Genomic DNA, 26474 nt, shown 5'->3' with positions numbered 1-26474 from the left:
CGACATTTCAGTTTAAATCATTTACATGAGTGAGATGCTGGTTCTCATACTTAATCCCATGACACCTTCTGCAAGAATTGGATCACCAAATAAAACCCCATCTCTGACAGGTACTTTAATCAGCACACTTTTCTTTCTTCTGCTCACAAAGTGCTCAGAAAATTTGCACAGTAATTTACTGTATGTATTTGTGAATTTATTTGGAAAATGTTTTCACTATTTGAATGTCTTGCGAACAGTTTGTTGTGAATATTTATTACCTAACTTTTACATTAATTCAGTGTTGGTTAGTCATTTGAGTGATACAGTGTCTGCATTGAGCGGCTTTTGCATCCTGCAAATACATGTCACATTTGAAGTATAATGTGTGAACAATCCAATTCAACTTATATTTTGCTACTACATAAGCTTTTGCTTAAATTCACTTTTGTAAGTGAAAGTAAACCTCGACTGCTTTTGAGCTCAAGTGAGTATTAGTGGAATTTTTTCCATTGCTCAGTCAGCTCAAGTAATTGCATTCTTCTGACCTAGATTCTCCCTGCAGCTTTAGTTCAATAAAGCCTTCCTCACCTTGTCCTTTATATTGTTGTGTAAAGTTCCTGTGGGCTGCGAGGTAGTTGCCACAGTACACGCCAGAAACGGCTTCATTGCACTGAAATGCATTTATTAAATCCTTCAGGATCCTTTGACGTAGGGCCCTGAGATGTGAGATTTTTTTTACACGCTTTGTGATTACAGAATAGAATCTGTATTTAGGCAGTTACTTATTCTATTTAACTATATAAAAGCATGTTTTATTCCTCAAATCTGTAGATCATCTGGTTTATTTAAAGTTGGTGACAGACATATACTTAACACTTACTAAAATAGAGCTTCAAGTTGTCATATTTAAGCATTCACATCTGATAATTTTGGTTCTAGCTTGCCAGTACCTGTGCATCTGCCTAATTGTAAACACTACATCTCTTTCATTATGAGGTGCTGTGAAGGTTACACAATAAAGTGCTTTGAAATAATCAAGGGAAAGACAGTAGTTACAGGAGCATTTTAATGTGGTATCTCTAAATGTTGATCACGCTCAATGTCCTTAATAAACTTTAATTGAATCTACAGATTGCTGGTTAACCTGTTAACAAAACAGGTCTGTTCCTAGGGATTAAAGATGGGAAGCAAAGGATGCTGGTACTCAGGTATCAGGGAAGAGCTTTCCACTTAAGACAGGGTTGATCAGAAGTTATCGGAAACCAATGTCTTGGAGCTGCTCTCCAGTCATTAAAGAAACAAAGAGAGTACAGAGGAAGGAATTTGGGAGCACGGGGTACTGAAGGAGTAGAAGAATCTGGTGTTTGCATTTTAAACATAAGGCTTCCATGAAAGCACAACTGGGAAGGAGGCAGAGCTCATGATTTGAAGCTTGAAGTATCCCAGGATACACAAGAGCGCTTAGGAACTGAGAACAAGTTTTATCCCTGCATAACGCAATCTGGAGTTACTGACTACTTCACACCTGAAATTTTGTCAGCAAAAGCATCAGAGAATAAATATTATCAGCACTGTTGTAGAGTCACTAAATATTTTGAATTCCTCAACAAAATCATCTTCATCTGCTGGCATTCTCAGCTGACATTCACTGCCATTTCTTGTCATATAGGAGAATTGTGCCATTTTGATGAAAATCCACGTTATGAATCAGCCTGCATCTCGTACATCTGCACAAGATCAGGACATCTTGCCAAGCTTTTAGTTATTTATTTTTGCCCACACAAATGTGTGATTTCACTCCTTTGGTTTTCTTACTATTTATTTCGCAACTGCAGCAGCAACTTTTCCCTACGATGCGTTTTTTTTTTTTTTTTTATCTGTACCAGATGGGTATGCTCCTGCCACAGCTGCCTCTGCCAGCTCTCTGCTGACATCCTCCTGCACTCTTCCACAGGCAGAGCCAAACTCGCTGCAAGGATGCCACGATGTCAGAGCAGGACCTGTCCTGGGAGAAAAAGCAGCTAACTCCAATTCAGCTTGGACAAAACCGAGTTGTTGCTACCCACTAGCTGCATTTTTCTTCCAGAAAGTAATTTGATTTTCTCTTAGCCAAGGACCTGACTGACAGTCCACAAACTCATCTTCAGGCCACATTAGAAAAGCCTGACCTCTGAATGCTTTCACACCATAGACAACTTGGCAGCAAGAAGCGTGAGGAAAAAGGTATACAAGGAGAAACACAACCCTTCATCATTTGTAAGACCAAATATCACATCCCCTTGCCAGAATGCACACAGTGAGTGAATCAGAAAATTAACCACAAATCTGCCACATACACCAACATTACTCGACGTTCAAAGGAGGGACTGCAGAAGGCAACAGTGAGTTACGCTCCCGTGAGAGAAGGTTTGTGTAAAGACATCCAGAGCTCTTTCAAGAGGTTATTTGAGTAGCTCATTTTATTCAGCAGCTACATAACAGCATGGTGGAAATTTTCACCAACATTTCTGAGCGTTAAGACTTTCACCGTGAGCCACTCTATGACCTTGCAGTCTTTCACACACAGCCTTTCCTCAGATGTTTCTCCACACCCTGGCATCTTAATCACTGCGATTTTTGCCTGAATGCTACGGGGATTCTGCGGAGCACCCAAGAAGAACTGACATGCAGAAGCCAATTCCTCTGCTATTAAACATGAATCCAGTGTTCAATGCATACGTAACTCAGTTGTGTAGAATTCATATACCTCTTTTTATGGGCACTTCATGCAACATCCCTCCCACTTACCCCCAGTGCTGCCTCAAACTCAGTTTTGAATGCCAGTCCTAGCTTCTTAGGACAAATACAAAAATTTAGTAGTTTTCAATGTTTGAGGGATTTTCCTTCTTTCTTTGTTTTAGCATAGCTTAGTTGGAATTCCATTATGATGAGTATCAGCATTTCCCTGCCTCTTTGATTCTCCATGTACAAAAACCTCCAAGACCAGGAGGAGAACCCCAGCAGCTTCCTGGTTCATTTTTGTCCCGAGGCATCCCGATCCCAACACCTGACATTGCGGGGCAGTTCGAGGATGTAATTGGAGCAAACAACCCTCACGCTTCTGGAGCGGATGAGAAGATACGCCAGACATTCCCAGCAGCCTCTGTGTGAGACAAGCCAAGATCAGAAGGAAGGGAGCTGGCAGCCGAATGAGCGTGTCTTGTCAACTTGCACTGTTGGAACTGGAAAGTGTCATCTGCCACACAGACACAGAAGCACTCGACAACTTACTTTGACAGAAACAAAACAAGTAAAAAGCAAAGAGGCATGGCTAACCTCCTAACCCTACTGCTCCCTCTATTTTGGTTCAGTCTATTCTGGTCTAAGCTCTGCACCATTTTTCTAAAACGTATCGACTGAGCAGATTATGGTTTAAGTTAAGAAAAGCAATTGAGCTGAAGATAAAAAGCAGTGCAAGATCCGCAAGTAACAAACACCACAGTAGAAAGCAAAAAAGCCAAGGAGGTAAATAGAAATAAAGTGGGAACAAGAAAGATGCCACTCATTTTCTGCCTCTGTACTTTGTAGCTCTGCCCTACTCTTTTACTTTCATTTACAGAATTGCAGTCCAACTGGCAGAGAGCAGTACCTTTTCTTTTTGGGACTGGGGTAGCACAAAAACCCTAAACCAACATCAATGTTTTACAAAGTTTAGCTAAGACAGCATACCCCCCCATGGCTTACAGCATAAACTCCTGTCATTTTCACTAAAGTACATAAAAGCTATTTTAGGCTGGTTTACCGCTTGTTATTCTATTAAACAGCAGGCTGGGCAGTTATTGACGCTTGGCCTGATCCACACATGGTTCACAGGAACATGTGCAAGCTCACTGAAGGGGAGAACAGACCAGCAGCTACTGGCAACAAAAGCAAAACGCAGAGGTCTGCTCGGGTTGTCGACACTGCACATCACGCCCTGCATTTTTGCTTGCTCTCACCCCCAGGCCCGTGGCAGCACACGCCCAGCAGAGGAGCTGCTCATGTCACCCTCACACAGCTGCCTGCCCATGGATGGCAATTTGGTGGCTCCGTGTAGGTGTACGTGTAGGGCTGGGCCAGGCAGGAGAGTGCACACAAGCACCACGATGCTCCTGGGGAGCCAGGTAGAGCTGCTGCCTGCGGGCACCAGCTGCTCAGCCAGCAAAGCCTCTGCGATCACAGCACGGCGAGAGGGACGCGTGTGGCTGCACAGGCAGTACCTGTCTGTGGTGTCCGGTGCGTCTCAGGAAGGGTGGTGCACACATTTTGCTGTTTTATAGTGCAGTTTCACACTTGGGCAAATCCTTCAAAAATCTGAAGAAATAGCTGAGTAACGCTGCAGCACTATTAGGACCATGTGAGGTGCTACAAAGGTGTTTTGAGGTCAGAAGAGACTTGGAAATTCAGGAACCACAGGCCCAGGGATGGGGGAACATCAGATGGGTGGCCTGGGAGCACACAGGGCAAGGGCAGATGGAAGAGGCTGGCAGCTCAGAGTTTGTTTAGCTGAGAAAGCTCATCTTTGGGAGCAGAGCATGGTTCCACGAGGCAGGTGGCTGTGATGGCAGGTTGTGTTAGCAGGCAGCACCACTCACCGTGCAGTTGTGCCCGGCTGAGGCAGACACTGAAGCAGAGGAGCTCACCTCACCACCTGCGAGGTGAGGCAGCAGCAGAGGCTGCTCTGAGGGACAGGGCAGCTCCTGCATGCTGAGTAGAACCGACACAGGGAGCACCGCTGCCCCAAGCCAGGTGCTGGGGAGTCAGCAAGGGAGGCTACAGGTCTGAGGCAGGAGCAGTACCACAGCTGGGGCAAACACCAATTTCAGCCAGCAGGTTCCTGAATACATCGGAGTGGGAAGCAGTGGTTCACTCTCACACACACATCTCCCCAAAGCACGCCCATGCACTTCTCTGCGCAGAACAAACGTGTACCAAAAGACAAACAAGAAAAGCACTAGTCTTCTAACTTAATAGTATGCACCTCATTTCTTGGCAATGGTTAAGGACCTTTGTTCCCTCAAGTCTAGCAATACTGAAATAATTTCCCAGCTGTACCCTGCTGTATTTTGCTTACTGATTGCTTGCTCCATCTCAGCTGCTGCGATGGAAATGATATTGATAGCCCATATTCATCTCACAAGGGAGAAGCCTAAAAGTGGAGCCTTTCCCTCTGCAAACATCTGCTGTCCTAGCACAGCTCTAGCAGCCTCGATTCTAACAGAAGCCAGGAAACAAAAAATGTAGAATTATCTTCACAAGTCGCCATGGAAGTTAATTAAGCTGTTCTGTTGTACTCAGATGTTTGACCACAAAAGCTGTTCTGCCCTGCTGAGGGTGCTCAGCCTAGATCCACACGCAGTGAGCAGGACATTTGACCCAGCTCCTGGTCCCTCCTCTCTCTCTTTGCTGTTATTAGGGAAGCAGCAAGAGCAGGTGATTTTGTCCAGGGGTGGCAGCCTGCTCCCAGCTATTGCCCTGCCAGGGTGCCAGATCCTTCCCGCAGCCCAGGAGCATGGCAGCACCTGGGCACAGCTCAGCCTCTGCCTCCCAGAGGAGAGGGGCTGCTGCCTGCCTATGAAGGACAATGATCCACGAGACCTCCTCTTGCTGCTCCTGGAGGGGCAAGGATTTGTGAGCATGCACACAGGGATGGTCACACCTGCAAGCAGCAAAGGGTGCCATATCCACACAAGTTTGGGCTGAGCCCAAACAGTAAGCAGGGGATTCAAGGCCCATCCTGCTTAAACAGGGGCAACGTAGGTTAACAGAGAGCTGTTTGCATTGCTTTTCCTGTGGATGTGGCTGCAGGAAGATGGAATTGGCTTGCATATGAATTGTCATTAACAAGCATCAAAGCATTAGCATCTATGTACTGGGAACCTTCCCAAACTCATTAAACTAGACCTAGGACTTGCATAAACATTTGGGTTTACTGGAAAGCAGGAGTGTTTTAGTTGACTGGAAAGTGGTAAATTAATTCAAAGCTGGAACCACTGTTCAGCTGCATATATCATCATTTGCATCTGAAAATAATGTTGTAAAGAACACTGCTCCAATGTTCTTTATGAACAACTGTGATATTTCAACAGAAATGTTGGGATGTCTGCCTAACATGAACTATTTCTGCCTGAAATAGACTGTTCTTTAAAGCTCCAAAGACTGGAAAGATTTATTTTCTCTTGGACAGCTGGTGCTAACTACATGGATAGTAAAAATATGACATTTTATTTTTAGAAGAAAGGATTACTAAACAGTCTGAAGGCTCAAAAATAGCACTGAGGTCCCCAAACATTTGAATTCTGACCCGAGTTGCATTATTTCCTGATAATTAGGATACAAAGCTTTAATGGTATTATTTCAACAGAACCCTTAACCTTTTGGTATTCTGCCTGCTGGCTTGTAGAAGGGACCGGGTCTTCTTTTTAAGAACCCAATGAAAGCCTTGCACCAATCCTACAGAGCCACAGGGAGACACCTAAGCCTGGAGTTGAAAATGGTGTGAAGTGTGGATGACAGGTGAACAAATAGCTCTTTACTATTTTTTACTTCCTCATAAATTAACAGTTCAGGTAGAGGGGGATTGCAGCAGAGAACAAGAATGAGGAGACTGATGAAGTGGACATGGATACAGGAATACCTATAGGAAGAGGTATAGACACTCAAGTTGGCCAACGTTCCTGGACTAGAAATTAGTGTTCATTTAACAATGGACAGGTTATCTGGGCCACTGATGAGCAAACACCATGAATTTGGTGATACTGCAGCTGACCCCAGGCAGAACCAGCCCAGGTCCAGGGGTGGGCAAGCACCCACCCAGCACCACACACACACCACCTGCTCTCCAGCATGGGCTGGCAAACCCAGATGGATCTCAGCTGCAAGAGATGAGAACTACCACTGACTAAATCTGCTCAGAGAGCTTTATACCACATTCCTTATGGTGTCCTGCAGTACCCAGCATAACTCTATAGCAGTGATTAAATCTGTTCAGCTACCTAAACCACAGGGCTGTCTCATCTGTCTTCAGCTTCCTATATCCATCACCATTTGCTTTCTGTTTCTCTAAAAAAGCAGAGACTGTCCCAGACAGTGCTCACTCTGCTATAACAGCATCCTCTCCAGAGCAGAAGGGCCTGCAGAGAAAAGTTAGACAGGCACAAATTAGTTTCACAATTCATTTTGCATACAAATGCATGTTTTATCCAGAGCTGAAGTGAACTTCATTATTTAATCTAGTGTTCTGTGGTCCAGTTCTAGGAAGAGGGTGAAGCTGGGAGTCAGAGCCTGTATTTACAATGCATTTTAAGACTGGTCTTAATAGTGCCAGGAGAGCAGCATGTGTTACAGACACTGTCAAACTGCTGAAAACACTCTGCCAAAGTAACAGCTGAAGCAGCAAGGGCTTTCAGCTTCTCACAACTCCACTTAAACGTGGACTTCAGAGCCACTCATTAGGGAGCAAGCAAACACGTGTTGGGCTGCCAAGGATTAAAGGGACCCTGTGGTGACACAGCAGGGACATTTGCCTGCTGCCTTGGACCAGCTGCACTCGCCAAGCTGGTGACAGCTCTGCAGCAGCACCATGTCCAGCAGACTGGGGGAGAGAGCGCCTGACCCAGATACAAGCCCACTGTAGCAGCAAGCCTGACTTGGGAGTCCTCTCAGGAGAGGGTTACAGAAGTTTTTACGTGCTTGTACCTGGGTACACAAGCAGATGGTTTAGCTTTATGTTTAGTGGTCTGGTGAGCTTGTGTGCCAGCCCCAGTAGTGGGGAACAAGTAACAACCAGCTCGCTGTGCTGCGGACTCTCAGAAATGAGCACAGACAGCAGCGCTCTCCTATTTCAAGAGATCCCAGCAACTGCTGTGAGCCAACAAACACTGAGATGCTGAGTTTCCCACCTGCTGTAGCTGAGGAGGCATCCAGTGGCTGGAAAAGAAAATAGAACTGTAGAGTTGTTCTGGAAAGGGTAACAAGATCTTAGGGGATGATACTACCTAACAAGAGAAGGCAGCGACTCAAAACAAGATGCACATAGCAGCACTACAAACACTATAATTCCCCTCATATCTTTCTGGTACCAATTTTTCTTCAAGTTCCCCATCCTGTTTCTTATACCTTTGCCTTAGATTTGATGTTAAAAGTGTAATTGATGTCACAGGACTGTGTAAGGAAGGTGGTCACTAGAATGTGTGCATGGGGGAGCTCGCTCCCAACTTCCACAACTCAGATATAAAGCCCTGGTTTTATTTTTCCAGCTGGTGAGAAATAAGGAAGCATTTACCCTTTGAGAAAAGTCTCTCCTTCTGTAACAGCACCAATATAGATAAGTACTACTGTATTAGCAAAACCCTGGAGTACTGCTTTGGTTGCTCAGGTACGAACTACCTATTCTCTCAGAGAGAAAAAAATCAGTGTATAGCATTGCTCAGAGCACTGCCTTCTGCAAGTAGAAAACAATGCATCTCCAGGACAAAGGCAAAACTGGCTTCCAGACTAAAAATCACTAATTCCCCTTCATTTTACATAACAGATAAGGCAGTTTGCAATTTGTTTCTCCATTCCCTGTGTTTCATTTGATTGCGGATGGTTTTGTCATTTGTCCTGAGCTAGTACCGAGCTGTAGTTACAGCAGTATCTCAGCTGACAAATCGAAGCCACATTTCAGCTGTACTTCAGCAGTGGTTTTTATTCCCATCTGGGAATTAACCCCATCTGTCTTCATGCAGCACTTCAGTGAGGGCTCGGTGCACAGATGACTGTAGGATCAAGACAAATATCTTTTCAGACTTCTGAGTGCAACTGTAATAGTCAAGTACCTAAAGAAACACAAACACATGCATTTGTTCCAGTAATGTTGTTTTCCAGTAATGTTGTGTTTATCTGTAACTGATAGATAAAACAGTCCAGCCTGCCTTTGGACTCAGGTAACACTTTACAGTGGACTTATGTCCCTTTTCAGATGAAGGTACACAAACGTTGTTGGGCTTAAGTCAGAGTTCCCAAGTGACTGAACTCTTCCAAACTACGGAGCTTTGTGAGGTTTGTTATGATTTAACAGGTGCAACATTACAAAATCTACTGATTATACCAAAGAAAACTGGAAAAAAATGGAAATTGCCTTGCTTGAGTTTCTAAATATTGAACTTATTCTTATAGCTAACATTTGTAAAATTGGAGCACTTAGTTTCATTTCATAACTCTATTTTGCTTCCCAAGTTTAGAGCTGAGAATACTTTTCCAATCCTGCTTTCACTTCATTTGAAGAAATCTTAATTGCCTATCCTAAACACTTCATCTCCTACGTGAAGGTGAGCTTGTATGGAACAGAGAGTAGATAGAATCCCATCAAAAATATCAATAGGCAGAAAGTGACCTGAAACTGAGCTTTTCAAGTGAGAAGCAAAACAATCTGTTAGATGCCAAGGAGAAGTCTAGATGGAGTCAGCAATTCATTTTCCTGCACTCATTGTTCAGGACAGGAAAATTCAGCAGCCAGTACATTTACAGCATAATAAGAGATAAAAAGCTAAAAGTGTACACTTTGCAGCAATTAAGACGACTCTCCATCACTTATTTCATTCTGGGACTTTAGACATAATAGGGTCAAGCCTGAAACTAACACTCCCCCAAGTACGGCCTAATTGTATTTTCATTTCTTTTAGAAACACCTAAAGACTGACAAGCAAGTTGTGCTGAGGTCTGTAATCCTAGGGTCTGAAGGACTTCATGACTCCCCACCTAGCATCTTTCACTCCAGACTACATCTTACAGTCCGGAGTTGTGCTGCAAGCCTGCAGGTCCAGTGGCTCTTGTGCCTGCCCAGTAGGTACAGGACATTTCATTCTAGCATCCTAAGGGTTTACACCCAGCTCTATCAATAATTTACAGGCAGCTCCAACACCAAACACTCAGTGCTATCCTCCTCCCCACTCACCAGTTACCTTAACACAGTCAGCTCATGCCAACATTTCCCACTGCTTTTGGTGTAGGTGGTACAGGTTGTACCTAGTTCCATGCACCTCCAGCATCAACTGCTCTGTCAAGCAGAGATTAGTTTATGCAGCCTAGGAACACCTGCAAAGCACTATTTTATTGTTGTCCATCCCAGACAATATTTCTCCCCTTCCTGTACCTAAATTCATTTGTATCTAATGCCCTCTCTAACATGCATGTGTGTTCCTGGACTTTTAATTACAAGACTACCAAGCCGCAGAGCGGCATGGTTCCATGTTAACAGGCAGTCTCACTTCCACTGTGGAGAAGTTCAGATAAATTTGCTGTTTGATCAGATTTACAAAGGTCTCGTTTTGGGCTCACAGCAGTGCATTTCTAACAGTACAAGCTTACATGAAGGGCAAATCTTTATAAATTGGAAAGCAATAAGGTTTCCACATGTTATTCTAAGCACAGACCGAAGTATATCCCTCTGAAACATGTTTGAAGTTTTGGAGTTTAGTCCTTCAGGGCCCAAGAAAAGGTGGCACCCACCAAGAAAGCAATCATTATGAAACCTAACATGAGAAGGGGAAAGTTCCTGGAGAACATTATTTCTGACAAGCTCAGCAATAAAGCATGAAAATAACATCAAGTTGAGCCCCTGCAGATGGCAGCAGTACTTTAAGTTTCAGTGTCACAGCATTGGACATGGAAGAAGCTGAGCCAGATTCCCAGAGCGGAGATGCAGTTGACTGCCAGGGTCCCCGAAGTGGTGTGTTTTGCTGGTAGTCAGCAGGTTACTGGTGTTTTTTTCCAGTTGGAAGAGAAGACTTTTAGTGTCTGCCAAGTAGCAGAAAGATGTTTGAGCATTGTGGGATCCCTTTTAGTTCCCAGCATAATCAGCTCTTCCTCTACTTTATCTCTAGGACTGCAGGTATTATTTTTGATAAAAATCTCACGTTCTTCAGGCTTACAGCAGGGTTTGACTTGGCTGGCATGGAAAAGCACAGCACAGTGTACTTCTTCAATAGCCAGTTCCATTGTAGCCAAAAGTTAATGAGTGTTTAAAATCCTTTCAGTGACAGATAGCTAGTCCTAAAGACAGCACAAGCAAGACCAAATGACTCTTTATTCATTGCACACAGGAAGGTTTGATATGCTGTAATTCAGCCATCTGGAATTTTCTGTGCTCTGCACAGATCCTAAAGAGTCTTATTTTAGATGTAAAAAACCACAAGACTAATATTAGCATTAACAGTTCTCAGCCTAGGCATACAACTAATAAGCGGCTGGGATTGTGGAAGAAGTTTGAGTAGAACACTTTTCCCTGCCAGCAAAAGCAAAGGGAAGACCAGCAGAGCATAGAGACATCTTTTAGCAAGGTCTGAAACAGGTACCCAGTCTCACATCTGTCTGAAGTTGTTCAAAAGAGATGCTTAAGTGGAAAAACTGCCATCTCTACAAAGACTGCAGTTCCCTAAGAACACTGGCTCCATAATGGATCTAAAGTGTACCAGATACTGCTCAGCTTCACCCTGTCACCCTGTCATCTTCTCAGGGCAAGCCTGGAGCTCTGCTGAACATCTAAGCCTGGGGACAGTCTGACTCCCAACCTTGCTACCTCCCAGTGAGGCAGATAGACTTCATCTAAGCAACACTCCTCAGCTATGTGAGTCAGAGACTGAATGTCCTTGCTGATGTGCCTGCCCTGGGCATTTGTAAATAGAAAAGTGCCAGCAAGGAGAAACAAGGCTGATTTTTGCAGTGGTTCTGGAGAAGGACCAAGAATTCTTTTATGAATTACCTATGGGGCATGATGTGAAACAGTTCAAATGAACTGTCACTCACCTCAGGTATCCATATATACAAGCATTCCAAGTCCCAGTATCCCGTTCACAACACGTCTTGGAACAACCATTTCATTCTCCTAAAGTGCCACGGGCAGCTCTCACTGCTGTCTGTTGCTATTAGCTCTCATTCAGCTACAGATAGAGAGCCTGTAGACCAACAGGAAACAGAAGAAATTAGGGTTTCAACTCAAATTAAGGTTTTCATCCTTGACAAGATATTACTTATCTAGTTGACTATGAAGCACTGTTTCCTTTCCATTTTCTTGCTCTGTTGACTTAATCTAACATCTTAGGGCTCTTCCTTGCTCTCATGTATTTTTGTCCTTTTATCTTAGTAGGGATAATTCATCTGCAATTTGTATTTCCCATCTTTACCTCTTCATTATCTCTGCAGTTCCTAACATTAAACTTTACTAAGCTATAAACAATTCAGACATGAGCAAATGAAACATTACACAAATAGACCTATCCAGGTAACTGATTTTTTATAGTAGCCCCTCTGTTTAAGCCAAGAATTAGGGACTAATTACATCTTCTCTGTACTCCAATATTTTGGCTCTCAGCTTTGCTTTTCCTTTCTCTCTGCTACCAGTAATAGCAAGCCACTGTTTTCACTAGCATTGCTGTGTGTATCTACCCATACTGCAGTATATTTAGGGCTAAGACTAGTGCTTTTTTAGTCTTTACACAGCAAGCATGATAGCATGCTGTTCATTTGAAACAGACAGCTATCTACTACATAGATGCTAGGGTTCGTGCTGTTTCTCAACAGAAATCAAAAGACAAAATAGGAAATAGTTTTAGCAAGCTAAATAAATCAGACTCTGAAGTATGAATTTTTGATTGAGGTATAGATTTCTTCAAAGCAGTTTTGAAGTATGTGGATGGGACAGATTTGTTGGGTAATTCAGAAAATTTGTCTGAGGCTGTAAGGTTTCACCCACTGCTAATATTTGTTTAATAAACAAATAAGTATCTGCCAGCTTTGCTTGGACTTGCTTTTTGTATTCTATTTCCTGTCCTGTCCTATTTATGTTGCAGGGTGCTTTCAGTGGTTACATTTTAATAGCAGGGGAAAGAACCCCTGTAAAGCTTCAGGATTCTCCAAGATGAGAGGTGCTGCACACATTGCTTCCAGTTTGCTATTCAATACATTGAACTGGTGACAGGCAGCAAGGGAGGGGTGGTTACCTCTCAACACAACAAAACTTGCCTTAGGTGGGAACATTCTGTTTACTGAACACTTCATTCACCCCCAGTGGAAAACCAATGATGGCATTTGCTGTTTCCATAAAAAACAGGAGAATGCAGACTCTGACAGACTGCTACCCCCTGATGGCTAAACAGTGAAGGAGAATTAATGTGAGAAACAGCTCTGCTGAAAATAACTCCAGCCATCACTGAACCACATGGACTCATTCCTGGCATAGGTCTGTTCCCCTGCAGCAAATCCTTGATTCACCTCCCATAGCAATGATTGCTGCTCTGCTCTCCCTTTATCCTCACCACTTTCTCTTCATTTTTTCAACTGTATAAAGCACAGGACAAGGGAAGGGGGAGCTGTCAAAAGCTATTTGCCTTTCCATTACTGAAATACTAAGAAAGAGAAATATTAGTAAAGAAAACTACCTGAAGCGCAGGTGTTCTGGGAATCAGATTTAGAAAATTGTTTCCATTCTTAAAGTCCAAACTGCACCGTAACTTTTACTCTGATGGAAGATCAGACAGAACAAAACCAAGAGCAAGTGTTGGAAACATACATGGGATGAGTACAGCCAAACTGAAGATCTCATGAACATCTGTGCAATTTCAGGCAAGCCTAAGTACTGTCTGCACTGTGGAATTACAGAACTAGATGAACTACAAAAACCCAGAACTCCCTGCAATGCAAGACTGTGCTGTGACCAAGAAGCCAAACAGCTGCCAGAGCTGAAAGGGTCCCAGTAAAATCCATTTCAACCAGTAAGAATGGAAAGGACAAGCAGGTAGCTTACTTAGATTAGTAAACTATGTTGGTTATTAAATTGGGGGAAATGAGTTGGGTAGCAAGAGTAATAAAATTCTGATGCATCAGTCAGAAGAGAAAACCAAAATAGTTTCCACTCTGAATAAACTGTTTCTTTTAATTCTGAGAACAGAAAAGTCAGAAGTCAGCAAGCATGCCCAGAAGCAATGCAAGATATGAAGATTCCTGTGAAACCACCTGTCAATGTAAGCAAGAATGATTAAACACAGCAAGATCCAAGACAGGCTTTTCAAAAAAAAAAAAACTCAGTCAAATTTTGGAGACCAACGTATGTATAATCACAAACAAGCACATCCATATATATCTATATTCTCCTGACTGGGACTCACAGTAGGGTAGCTGAGGAGCCCTGAAGGGCACTGCACACAGACGAAGTCAAGAAAAAGCAGAACAGACTGTGCTCCAGGGCATGGCTTTCTACCTGACATTTGCAGCCTATTTAAAAAAGCCTTCCTATTCTCAAATTACAGTTGCTTCTCTGGCTGACTAGCTCAGGCAGCATGAATTAGTGTGCTTCGCAACAGATATTTTAAAAACTAATCATGGAAGGGGAGCAGCAGTGCAGGTGGATTAGTTGGGGTTTCAAGTGAAAACTATTTATTTTGCTTGCTGCAGAGATTTGTAAAATTATATTCCAGTTGATGAGTTAGTTCAAGAACTGAACTTACAGCCAAAGGATAACCTATTTTAGTAATAAGAAAACCCCCTTGTTTACAGCGTACATTTCCAAGCCAAGAAACAGCACAGTCTGATACAGACCATCTGTTTTGCTACAAGAATTGCAAGTACTATTAAAGAAAACTGCATCTGGGGGACAGTGAAACCTTCCAAAGGGGCAAATGGCTTCTCACCAAGTACAGAATTGGAAGTCCCACTGCTGGACTGTCAGCCTGATCAGCAGTTGAATTCAAGGCTTATGGGCTTGAGGTTGCAGTATAAACTCATGTTTATTGGAACAGAAACAGCTTGAGTTGTGAATCCAAGTGCTTTCCAGTTGGAAAACTGATGGAGACCCAACTTATGGCTTGGAAGCTATTATCTGTCGAGCCTGAGGGAGCAAGGTTTGTCTGAAGCACAGTTGAACCACTACTCTCATCCAGTACCAAGCACACCTCTTGCACCAGCACTGCTAGGGTTCCCAAACACTTCATAGAAAACTACACGACAGACATGTTGTGCCATCTTCTCTCAAGAGAGAAAGAGTAGGACATATAGAGAAGTGAACAGGTTAGGAAAAAGATTGAGTTACTAAACAGAAATTTCTGAGGGAAAGCACTAAGCATGCCAAAGAGACAGCTAACTTCTGGGATAACCTGGTGGTATACATCTGTACCTCTGACAGAAGTTACTGCTGGGAATTTCTGAGGGAGAAGATAGCCATACAACTAGAGGCAAGGGGCTTGCACCAAGTACAATTAGTTAAACACAGACATGTCCAGAGGGTTAGCAAATACTAACAATGCCATGACTCATCTGCACTTCTCTGAGCAAGGAAGAGAGGATGTGGCTTGCTGCAGCACAGGCACAAATGTGCTGAAGGGACACAGAGGGGAGCAGGGGACAGTCAATTTTTCCAATCTTGAAAACAAGTTGTAAGGGGAGTCTTACAGTCCTCTGTAATGGAGGCCATGGTGAATCCTTTAACAAAGATATCCCCTTTCCTCGTTTCTGTATTTCCCCCCCCCCCCTTGCTGATATTCCTGGAGCTCAGGTCACCTATTTACATGCCTGCCATGCAGCTCTTCCTTTTTCAGGGAGACAACTACCCTGGGGACACATTTTCCATTTGTTGAATAAGACTTGGACAGTCACATCAGGCCATCTCAAGATGGATTAGTTTTAGTCAGGGAAAGCCTGCAATAAAGTTGAATTCTGAAGACCTAACAGCTTTCACTTGCTCCTGAATGGCCCCTCAGATAGACTTGCCTACTAATCTCTTACTTACTCTGTTGAAAGACTCAGACAAATCAACACCCATTCCTCTTCCACAGAATCTTGAAATCTCTTCCATAAATCTGCAGGTCCTATTTCTGGCTGCACACCTTTAAACCAGTATTTGTTCCCTCACCACCCCACCACTTGATTCAGTGTGAGCTAAGCTACTTTTATATCCAGACTTTTGCATCTGTTAAGAAGCCAAACTCCATTGTCCCTTGGTACAGTCCAGCCATACCAGACACTGATGATGCTCTATTTCTTCCCAAATTAGTCCTCCTATAAAAGCCTTCCTTCAAGTTCTTCCACTGAACAAACACCTGAAACACTCAGAATAAGTGCTTATAGCCACTTCCCATCACCTATCAGCTTTTGACACACAAATATTTTATCACACCCAGACAGCAATTTGTTAGTGCCAAAGACAGACCCCAAGTAAATTAATAGGATAGATCAAGTGGTTGTGAAATTTACAGGGACCATTTAAAACAGAATAAAAACAGAGAAAGCTATTTTTGAGCATTATTCTTCACGGGTTTTAACAGACAAGGTTAATACAGACACAAGTCTGCTAATAAAGTAGTCAGTTTCTTAAGGTCTACCCCCAAGCACAGGTCTCTGGCAGCAGAGCGCTGAGTCCTCTCTTCCCTCCATTTACCAGCTTCTGGGGCATCTCATTTGCAAGAACTGCCTGCATCTCTTCTGTGATCCTGACTGGGCCTACTGATTCAGCCCTGTCTTGCTGTACTTATTCCTCTGCCATCTAAGCCACATGCATGGCCTGCTTCAGAGCTAGCCAGACCTTCACATCTTGTTGCAGTTCGAGCAATACACACAAATGTACAGTCAGGAAATATGTAGAAGCTCCTAGTTATTTCAGCTTCTGTTCTCCTCAGTGGTAGGTTGTCAGTGATCATCCTTCTTTAAGAAATCTCCCCAAGCAAGTTGACTCCAAGCAACAAGGATGCTGCAGAGACTGCCTACACCAGGAAGCATTTGCTCAAGCTCCCTCCCCATGCTAAGAGCTTGTCTGAGTGGAAATTTACTACACTTGGACATTCTGAAGTGACTCTTGGTGTGAATCTAGGCTAGCAATAGCTCTGGGCTTATACTGAAACAGTTATTCCCTAATGCCTGTTCTGATTATTTTAAGTACAAACCATAGCAGCAGCTCAGCCAGAAGCAGCAGCAAAAGTGCTGGAGTAAACAGGGTGCTGACAGCTGCTGGTGTTTTACATAGGAGGTCACAGAGCCCTAGTTTGAGCTGGATTGCTTTAAATGTTACTTGCTGCCTGGAGCACTGTTTATAGTAATGCTCTCTCCTGAGGTGAACTGCTGTTAGCAACAACAGAAAATTTTAGTTGGAAATAAATTAAATACCATTAGACACAGCTGAAGAAAAGCTGTTTAAGGAAACTACAGTAGCACTTCAATTTCTATAGAAATGCCATCACCAGGCATTGACGTTTCACAGATTAGTAAGTGTTCAAATGCAGTTACATAACCTCAACTATTGTTTCAAGGGCACAAGATAACCTTGCTAGTATAGTTTATCTATAGATATTTTCAGAACTACCTGATTTAAGCTGCACCTCTGATAACCTCTCGCAAGTCTGTCCATTTTGCCCCCTTTCCAGCTTGATGCCAAGATATCCACGTTGACAGAAAGGCAGCACAAGGGCTGCCAGCCTGAAGGCAAAACTGATGTTTGTCAAGTCTCACCAAACAACCTTCCTGTCTCCCTAAGCTCTACACTTGCACAGCAGTAACTCATCTGGGGCCCTCGAGCAGCCAGTTCCACGAGCATCCTTCTACTTACCTGCCAATGGACCAGGTTATCATGTGTGACTCCTAGGATTTTTCTTGGGAAATGGCTACTGAGAATATCATAACTCTCCACACACAGGTGGGCTTGCTCTGCAACTGAATTCCTCTTTCTTTTGATTCCCAACTTATTTGTGACACTCACACTGAACAGCAGCTCTGCACCTCAAGGATTGCCATGGATAGTGCTTGCTCTGCCCTGATGCTGAATGCTGCAGTAACTACTGGTAAAGACTAGCATAGCAAATCAGTCTTGCAAAATTTTAGAAATATTTAATTTCAAAGCCTTTGCCTGTCAGCTGAGCTTTAAATAAAGCAAACTTGTCACCAATAGAAGTGGTATGCACTTCACTCTTAAGAAGAAAGCAGCAATGTATTTTATAGCTATATGTAGTAATTTAACAAAGCTTAATTGTAAGACAGCAACTTAAGATTGACGATACACTTGAATATCTACCACAGAGTACACGGTCAGACAAACTGTCAGCAGACCCAACCACTGAGGTCACAAGGTTCAGAATGGACCCCCTGGTATTTTAAACTCCTTCTCAGAGGGGTGCAGAGGCATAGCTGGATCCAAATGTAGTCCCAGACTTGGTCAATGGTTTATGACCAAAGACTGAGGAGATGAGGTTCAGGGTGGACCCCCTCGCTTTCTAAACTCCTAGAACCAAAGAGATAAGGAGTCTAGTTGCAGCTGAATCCCTTCCTAGTCCCAGACTTGCTCAGTGATTTGTCTAACAGATCATGTGCACAAAGTCCTTTAGATTACTTAGCTAAGAGTTGATGAGAAATGCACAAAAAAATTATATAACCTTAGCAAAGCTTAGAAAGTTAGCAAGCTATTAATCACTACCCACCTCTCATGAGGAGCAAGGGATCTCTGCAGCAGGTGTAACCTTGAGACATCCCTACTCAAGGAGAGATCCTGCCACACAGCCCACTGCTGCACAAACAAACTCAGAGCTCTTGGGCCACTCACTGTCTTGGGGCAAGATGATCGGCTTAGTCACATTTACATACCAAACAGTGTCAGTTTCATCCAAGTTTGGCTCAAGTCCGACATCGACCAGTGCTGTAGGCAGGTGAGTACATAGCTCAACTAACCCCTTGTTATTGTGCTAGCTACCAGACATTTATTGCAACTGGCACTGGTGGTTATCACTTCAGCACAATGCCCAGTGGTGGTTACTGCCCGAGCAGGGTTTGGGGTGAGAGCACACCATCACAAGACCCGAGAGGGAAGGAACTAAAAGCTCTGTTTCTACCAGTAGGAAAGAAATGAAGGGTAATACCTGAGAGCTGCCAGTAGGAAATGGACTCTGATGTCCATAAACCTTCATCTGGAGGATTCAGATGAAGAGTGCCCCAAGAGGAGCAACACCACACTGATTTCAGCTATAGTGGGGTGGACAACCAAGTCTCTAAGGGACAAAATGAGCTGATCATGTTACTTTGTACATCTGTACATGTAATTTCCTAATGACATCTGCGCAGCCAAGTGCTTGGCTACTGGGCAGTAGCTGGAGTTTTAGGCTTAGCCATGAAAGGTTAGTCTCTACCTAGCAGAAAACCCTTGTGACAAGTACATCAGCTGGAGAGACTGCACCCATGAAAGCTTTAGCAGAACTCTTACTGGGTTCTGTGCCAATAATAGAACCCTGTACTACCTTGTGTTATCTAATTGCAGTGATTTCTTTACAGTTTGAATAGGAGTTTAATGTGAGAGCATGTTTTAAGAACCATGCAGATCCCTGATCTGTGATCCCCTGAAAGAGGGAAGGTTCTATCCACAAACAACAACTAAAATAAACACACTCCTGCACAAAGTGAACTACATGGTCACACTGCCAATGAACCATCTTTGCTTCTGGCAGTGGACACTCAAATTCCTGCCTACTTACTCTCACTAGAAAAGCAACATCTGATTTCTTAATAGTCTTTAATGATGCCAAGGATGCTTGGTAGACAGTCAATATAGACTGATTGCTGTCCTACAGATCTCACATTTCCACCCCAAATCAGTGTCATCAATAGAAGTATCTGTTCAGCAGCTTGTGTTAGTGTTCTAGCACTCACAGGTGTCCAAGGTATAATCCAGGAGTCACACAATACCTTATTTCTTCTAAGATCATGGGAGACTTCTGATCTGAAATAATTCAGCCTCAGTCTTGCTCTGGTGTTTCAGGGCTCTATCCCATTGACTTCTCCCCAAAGGGAGGGGCAATGTATCAGCCATGATTTGTCACTTTGGGATGTTACCTTGCAATAAAAACAGGAAGGAAGGAAAATGAAGCTGTCTGCTATGTTGTTCATCATTCAACAGCTGATATACATCACTGAAGCAGATATAGAACTGGTAGAGCCTTGCTTCAGATCTTATAAAACTGCAGGGACAACAGGAGACTAAGACCAGGAAGCAACAAGCCTGGAAAGGACACACCTTCCCCAGGCTACACTCAAATGTTAAGGTTAAAAAAAATGAAACAGACTAGTTTGCATAAAACAAAACTTGACTGAGGAAAGCCACCCTACACGCAGGGATGCCCAGAAGAAAATGCCCAAGGTTTCTAGAATTCACTTCCTGCAGAGATTTCATGTTCTATGCAATGTTCTCGGATTTTATTGGGAAGAAGATCCTGGAGACAAAAGAGCTCCACAGTGAAGTGCCATCTTTACCATAGAAACCAGCATAAGGCAAAGCCTCTTTAATTATCCATTTCTGAACACAAATCAGTGAAGAATTACTCCATATAATCATTGTCTATATTTTGGATGTTTCAATTTTTGACAAACTCCTGAGGAAATTACATTCTCACTAATTAAACCATTAAGATATTTAACCACAAAAGAAAAATACTATTAGTATCTTTCAGTATTCAGAAACCAAAGAAATCCTAGGACATAAGAACTTCTGATAAACAGTTTTGTACTAAGTTTTCTGATGTTTCTCAATACAGCTCAAGCAAATCCCATCCCAGACCTACATCTCTAAACATGGCAAAAAAAATTGAGTATTCCTCAGCTTGGATATTAAGTACAATAGACCTTGCGTGTTTTATTTAATACTGTACTAGAGTCTCTAAAAAGAAACTGATCAATCCTATAGAAATGTAAAGCTGGAATTTTCATATTTGAGCAGAAAGCTTCTCTAGAGTCAGACAGAAAAAGCAGACATGCAAGTAGCCTATAGGTGCTTAAGTCCTCAAGGGGATTCTATGCTTAAACAATTTTGGGGGTAGAAATAGGATTTCTTAATGTCACAGGAATGCTAAGTCAGTCATTAATGCCTCACCTGTTCTCTACTGCTGACCCTGCAGTTGGCCCCTCAACTGCATCAGTGTATGACTGACCCTGATGAGGTCACATATGCCAGCTCTATGCCTCTTGATGCCTTTGATACTGGTAGTGTTTACATCACCTGATCCAGAATACACTTGCTGGAATGAAGTCAAATCTAAACCAGAAGGTGGAGACACTCAGCTGCAGTTATAACTTACTTTGGGTGCAGCTGGAGTTACCTCAGGCTGCCTTTAACTCTTTCCAGCTTCATTTCACAAGTTGCAAGAAACCATCACCATCCCTTCTGATCTGCCAAAGCCACAATTGTATTCTTTTCCTAGCCTAGCTCAACTGGAGTGATTCAATGTTAAACATGTTTATCTGGCACAAATCATTTTGGCTGAAGTGGGTTAGGGAAGCAGTGGTATGGGTAGATAAAGGACTGTAACAATAGAATAAAAAAAATATATAAGTGCAGTACTTGTGTTTAACCAGTAACTAGTTGGGTATTATTTAGAAAATGGACTGCTTAATGCAAAAAAGAACAAACTGCATTTCAGTGACAAAGTAAGGCTTACTAAAATGTAAGTTTAAATTACTAGTCATATTTAAGGTTAAGAGATTACTTATCTCTTAGTTATGGAGTTCATAGGAAAAGATAAGATCATTGTTATGAAAGATTACAGACAAGGTTGTGACATAGCAAAAAAGGGGCAGGGAAATTCCAGTTTCTGAACCTGCCAGTAAGTGGCATCATTTTGTACTCGACTTTTAATACAGCTGAATAGTACACGATAAGTCCTCAACTCAAGAAGGCAGGGCATGTTACTAGAATAAAAAAGCACCATTTTGGAGATCTGACCCTGAACACTCAAGGTTGCACAGTGCAGCCCGAAGGAGGCTAGAAGTAACCATGACATACTTACTTAGTAGACTACCCAACATTATGCTGTTGCTACCACAAACAGGACAAGAAAATGAAAACATGAAAGTTTGTGGTTAGGATAAGAGATCTCTACATCTAATAGATAAAGCTGCAACAAAGTTATAGACTGACATAGTAGGCTTCTTCTGAAGTCTTTAAATGAAAACATGATCCCTTCATGGAAGATATACCAAGTTCCAGTAGAAGTTACAGGTTTTTCAGAGGAAACAATGATACTCAGCAGTCCATGTTACACAAATCACAACAAGATTATTACAAGTTCACCAAAAATAAAGATCCAACTCTTTTAAATGGCAGAGCCACAGGCCACCCCTGATCATCTAAACATCTTTAAGCGCCACAGCCCTATGGATGTGGTTTATGCAATGCATGCAGATCTGATAAGCCAGTTATGGACACTTATCTCCAAAACAGAATCAAGTATGTTGATTAAACTAACATTTACACTACTCTGAACTAAATTAGACAAGACCTGCCTTCATATTGCAGTGTCTAAAACAAGCCACTGAGGCAAGGCACGCAATACAATACATAAAATAAATATTTTGTTGTTGGAATAAGCTCATAGCATCTGTACACAAAGTGGTTTTACTTATGCCAACAAGTAAATAGCACTAAGTGAGCCCCTCCATCCTCTCCAATGCAGCCTCCTGCCCTTCTTTGGCCTAGCCCTCCATTTTAAGGCTTTGCGGTTTTCTCTAATGGTAAACAGCATTCCTACTTTACTACAGCCCCTCAAGTCTACCTCAATGTGAGGCTGAGGCTTAGCCCACCAGGATGAGACCAAGGGGAACAACAAAGCAACAACACCCCACAGCACAAAGCACAATCACACAGTACCTGAGCAAGGAGAGCCATAGCAACCAGGGGCAGCCACAGTCCAGTCACTAGCAGGCAAATCCACAGCACCAAGGACAAAATGGCAGTGTAACCCCAAACAGCACGTAGACTTTTTTTTTTTTTTTTTTAAAAAAAGAAAAACCACCCTCAAGCAGGGAGGGAGCCCCAGCTACTTAAATGCAACTCCTGGGCCAATGGGTGGATGGTCTGTGGGTGGAGGCCCCATGTTGGGCTGATGAGGGTAATCAGAGCCTGCTGGTGAGCTCAGGGCCCTGGCAAAGCCATTCGTCAGTCTTCTGGTTTCCATGGGAGGAAAGAAAGGGTATAGGTTTGAAGGTGATGAGGGGACTGGAGAATTTCTCTTATGAGGAAAGGCTGACACAACTGGGCACATTAGCTTGGAGAAGAGAAGGCTTAGAGGGGATCTTTGCAATGTGTATTGATAGGTGAGGTCCCTTCCAACTCAGCTATTTTGTGATTCTGTGATTTCGCCTTCTGTTTCCTGTGATGGCTGTGGTATTCACATACTTGTCTCCATAGTCTAGATTATAATCTGGCACAGCTGCAGAAAGTATTGAGCAGAATGGGAGAAAAAATGACATCTGAAGATAAGCCCCCTGGCCCTGAGATGTGAAAGGCAAACTGCTGGTTGCCTCTGCCTTACCAGATTCTCCAGATCTTTCAGAAGCAGTCCAACTCTACAGGGCATATGTTGGTGCTTCTAAAGGACCCGATATACAATTGTTCAATGATAAAATGTTTGATAGGGCTTGAAAAAAAAATCAGAGATTTATCTATGACCTGTTTTACCTGTTTAGTCTTCACTTGCTTGTAATTAAAAGATAATTGAGTGTAGGAAAAGGAATTACAATACTGTATGATGTAGTGGGTTCATAAAGTCTCAACCCGAAAAGTCAACAAAGTGCTCTTCTTCTCTGAAATACTGCTGCTGTTTGAAAACTTGACTCGAAACATACTCCATGTGCCCTGGTTACTCTCAAGGGAATTTGTTACAGCTTGTAGCTAAACTTTGTTCACTGTTCTGAAGAGCATTGTGAGCACCAGCTGACCCTCGTTTTCTACTTTAAAGATACTTACTGGTTGGTAGTGCTATATGGGCTTTACTGTAGTATAGTACATAATATATCTGATAAAAATATACAGCCCTTAAAATATGCATAACAAGTAATTACACAAGCAAAATCAGCTAATGGAAAAGTTCTAATAAAAGAGACAAACTACATATAATGGTTTATAAACCATATATAACCATAGATGGATTATAATAAAAGAGATAAACCTATATAATCATGTATCATGTATATTTACCTAGATATATCTGATTATATATATATATAGATAGTTACAATGTAGACTGACAATACCATTATTTTATATAATAATATGTAGGTATAATAATGACAATCTCTACAGAGATCTATTTCATATTTAGATATAAAGAGATCTGTAGCAAAAGAGAGAGAGATCTATACATATATCAACATTTTAATAGATAAATTCAGTTTGGAAGCTTCTACAGAACAGTGGTTGGCAGCTTAAAGTGGGAACACTGCATAAAATATCCTGTATACAAGAATTTTTATCTGCATGAATCTTCTATTGGCTGTGCCTACGAAAGGAATTAGAAATTACTTGTTTTTATCTTTACTGAAACAATTTATGTTACTGAGCTCACCCTATATTATTCAGACAATCTAGTTAATTGTCCTTTTGTAAAGCCTGTGTGCTGAGTAAGAAAGTCAGAAATCTACAGGGTGTTAGAATTTGTAGATTCTAGTGGCTGGTGCACCTTTAGTCCTTGAAACTTCAGGCAAGTTGCTGTATTACCAAGTGTCTGAAGAGGAATGACATGGCGCTCTGTCCTCGTACTTCCACCTTGACTAATTGTAATCATGCATCTTCTGCTGTTTAAAATGATGTAGAAAGTGTTCATAGGAAATTTTATGCTCTTACTGGTTTGTTTATTTTAATGAGGAAGATGATTCAAGCAGTATTTGAACCTACCTTGTGCTTGCAAGGCATTATGTATAATAATATAGCTGGGGGCCTAATATTAACTGGACAACCTTGAGACAGTCATGAACATTGTAAAGGACCTTGAAAGACTTCATGTAAGGACTGACACAACGTCTCTGTCATGTCAGACACCTTTTGAAAGCTGAGTGTATAAAAGCTCATGGCTATGACTCCATCTCTGGAGAAAGTGGTAGCATCTGAAACTGTCTCCTCCAGCATTGTACTTGTGAAGGAGGAAACAAGATTGCAAGAAACTATGCTGCACTAAGCCTTACTAAGACAGTGAAGGGGAACTGGCAAGCAAGGCAAACTTCAGTTTCTTGGATGCAGCAAGAAACGTCTTATGCTGCTAAGTCACGAACCTGATTTCAGGCATTGATCGCTAAGAAGAGAATTGGCTTTCTGAGCGTGTAAGGACCTGGACTCCAGGGAAGCGAAGGCAGCTCACTAATTGCCCCTTCTCAATGCTGCCTGACAAACCTGTCCTGCCGTTGTGTCAGCAATGAAGGATTCATCCAGAACAGCAATTCCTTGCCTCCATCTTTGAAGGGAGCTGTATGCAGGTGACAGAAGATTGAAATGCCTTTTTTTTTTTCTTTTTTGTATTTAGTAGGCAGGTGAGGATTTGTGGTAAGATTTTTCCTAATAAAAGAAGCACAACACAAGGAAGGTTGCAGGACAAGCTTGCACAGACAGTAAGTTCCTGTTTTTACAGTGATAACTCAAAGAAACCTCAGTCAAGAGCAAAATACCCTCTTTTTCAGACATGCAGGCTTGCTCCTAGAATTAATGATCTAAATTAGAGATGTCAAGTGATTGAAAGGCTCACAGGCTGGATATTGTGCACTTGGGATGTTTAAATAGTTCACATAGCATATTTGGAATCCCATTTAAAAGGAAATTTTTAGCTCTGGTCACTGAAAAGCGAACCTCCTAGATATAAACTCACTGTGAAGTAGTACAGTGTTCTTTTCCCAAAGATGTAAACTGGATAAAGTAGAGACTGAAAACTGGGAATCTCTTATCCCTTGTTTAGATCATAGCTATATATATATATATATTCAACTACCTACATATATGACTTTTCATCATTGATTAAAAAGAACACATAAGAATAACTTTATTTATTTTCAAAGTCAGGATCTCAAATTTTAGGAAATTTTAGAGTTCAAGTTGCACATGCAAGTTTGAGTTAGATTTTTTTACATATGCATTATGATAACAGAAATGATAACATACCGTTACCTGACCTCGTGTTGTTGGTTTTTTCCTCAGAACCCTTGCCTCATTTAGGCTGACCCTAAAAGGAGCTTGTTTTTCTTCTTAATGATGCTGAGTAACAGTATGCTTAAGTAAAAATACTGTTGAAAGGTTTTATTATTGTAGTGAAAGGGAGTCTAATTTTGCTTCTCTGATTCTGAGTGAGATGGGAGAACACAGCAATTTGCTGTTGCAAATTGCAACAGCCCAAACTACTAGCAGGTAAAACAACCATTACCCTCTAGATTGAAGCCATGCTCTGAGAGAGAAATTCAGAAGAGATTCTTAACAAGAACCAATTAAATAAGTACATCTGACAAGCTTCAGTAACCAGCCTAAGAGTTATAAGGCCTGCTATTCCACATGTAAGGAGACAGAGAGAAAAATCCTTTGGCCAAGTATAAATCTCATTTAAAATGAGATTATAAACATGCTGAGTAGCTGACCCAATTTTACTTCTGCATCTAATGCCATATGCTGTTCCTTGCTTACAGAATTTTAACTCCTGTGTTAGCAATAGCAACAGTTACTTTAT

This window comes from Cygnus atratus, chromosome 5, assembly GCF_013377495.2.
Source record: "Cygnus atratus isolate AKBS03 ecotype Queensland, Australia chromosome 5, CAtr_DNAZoo_HiC_assembly, whole genome shotgun sequence".
Classification (NCBI taxonomy): Eukaryota; Metazoa; Chordata; class Aves; order Anseriformes; family Anatidae; genus Cygnus; species Cygnus atratus.
The sequence above is the reverse complement of the archived record's forward strand: the minus strand, read 5'-3'. Positions refer to the sequence as shown.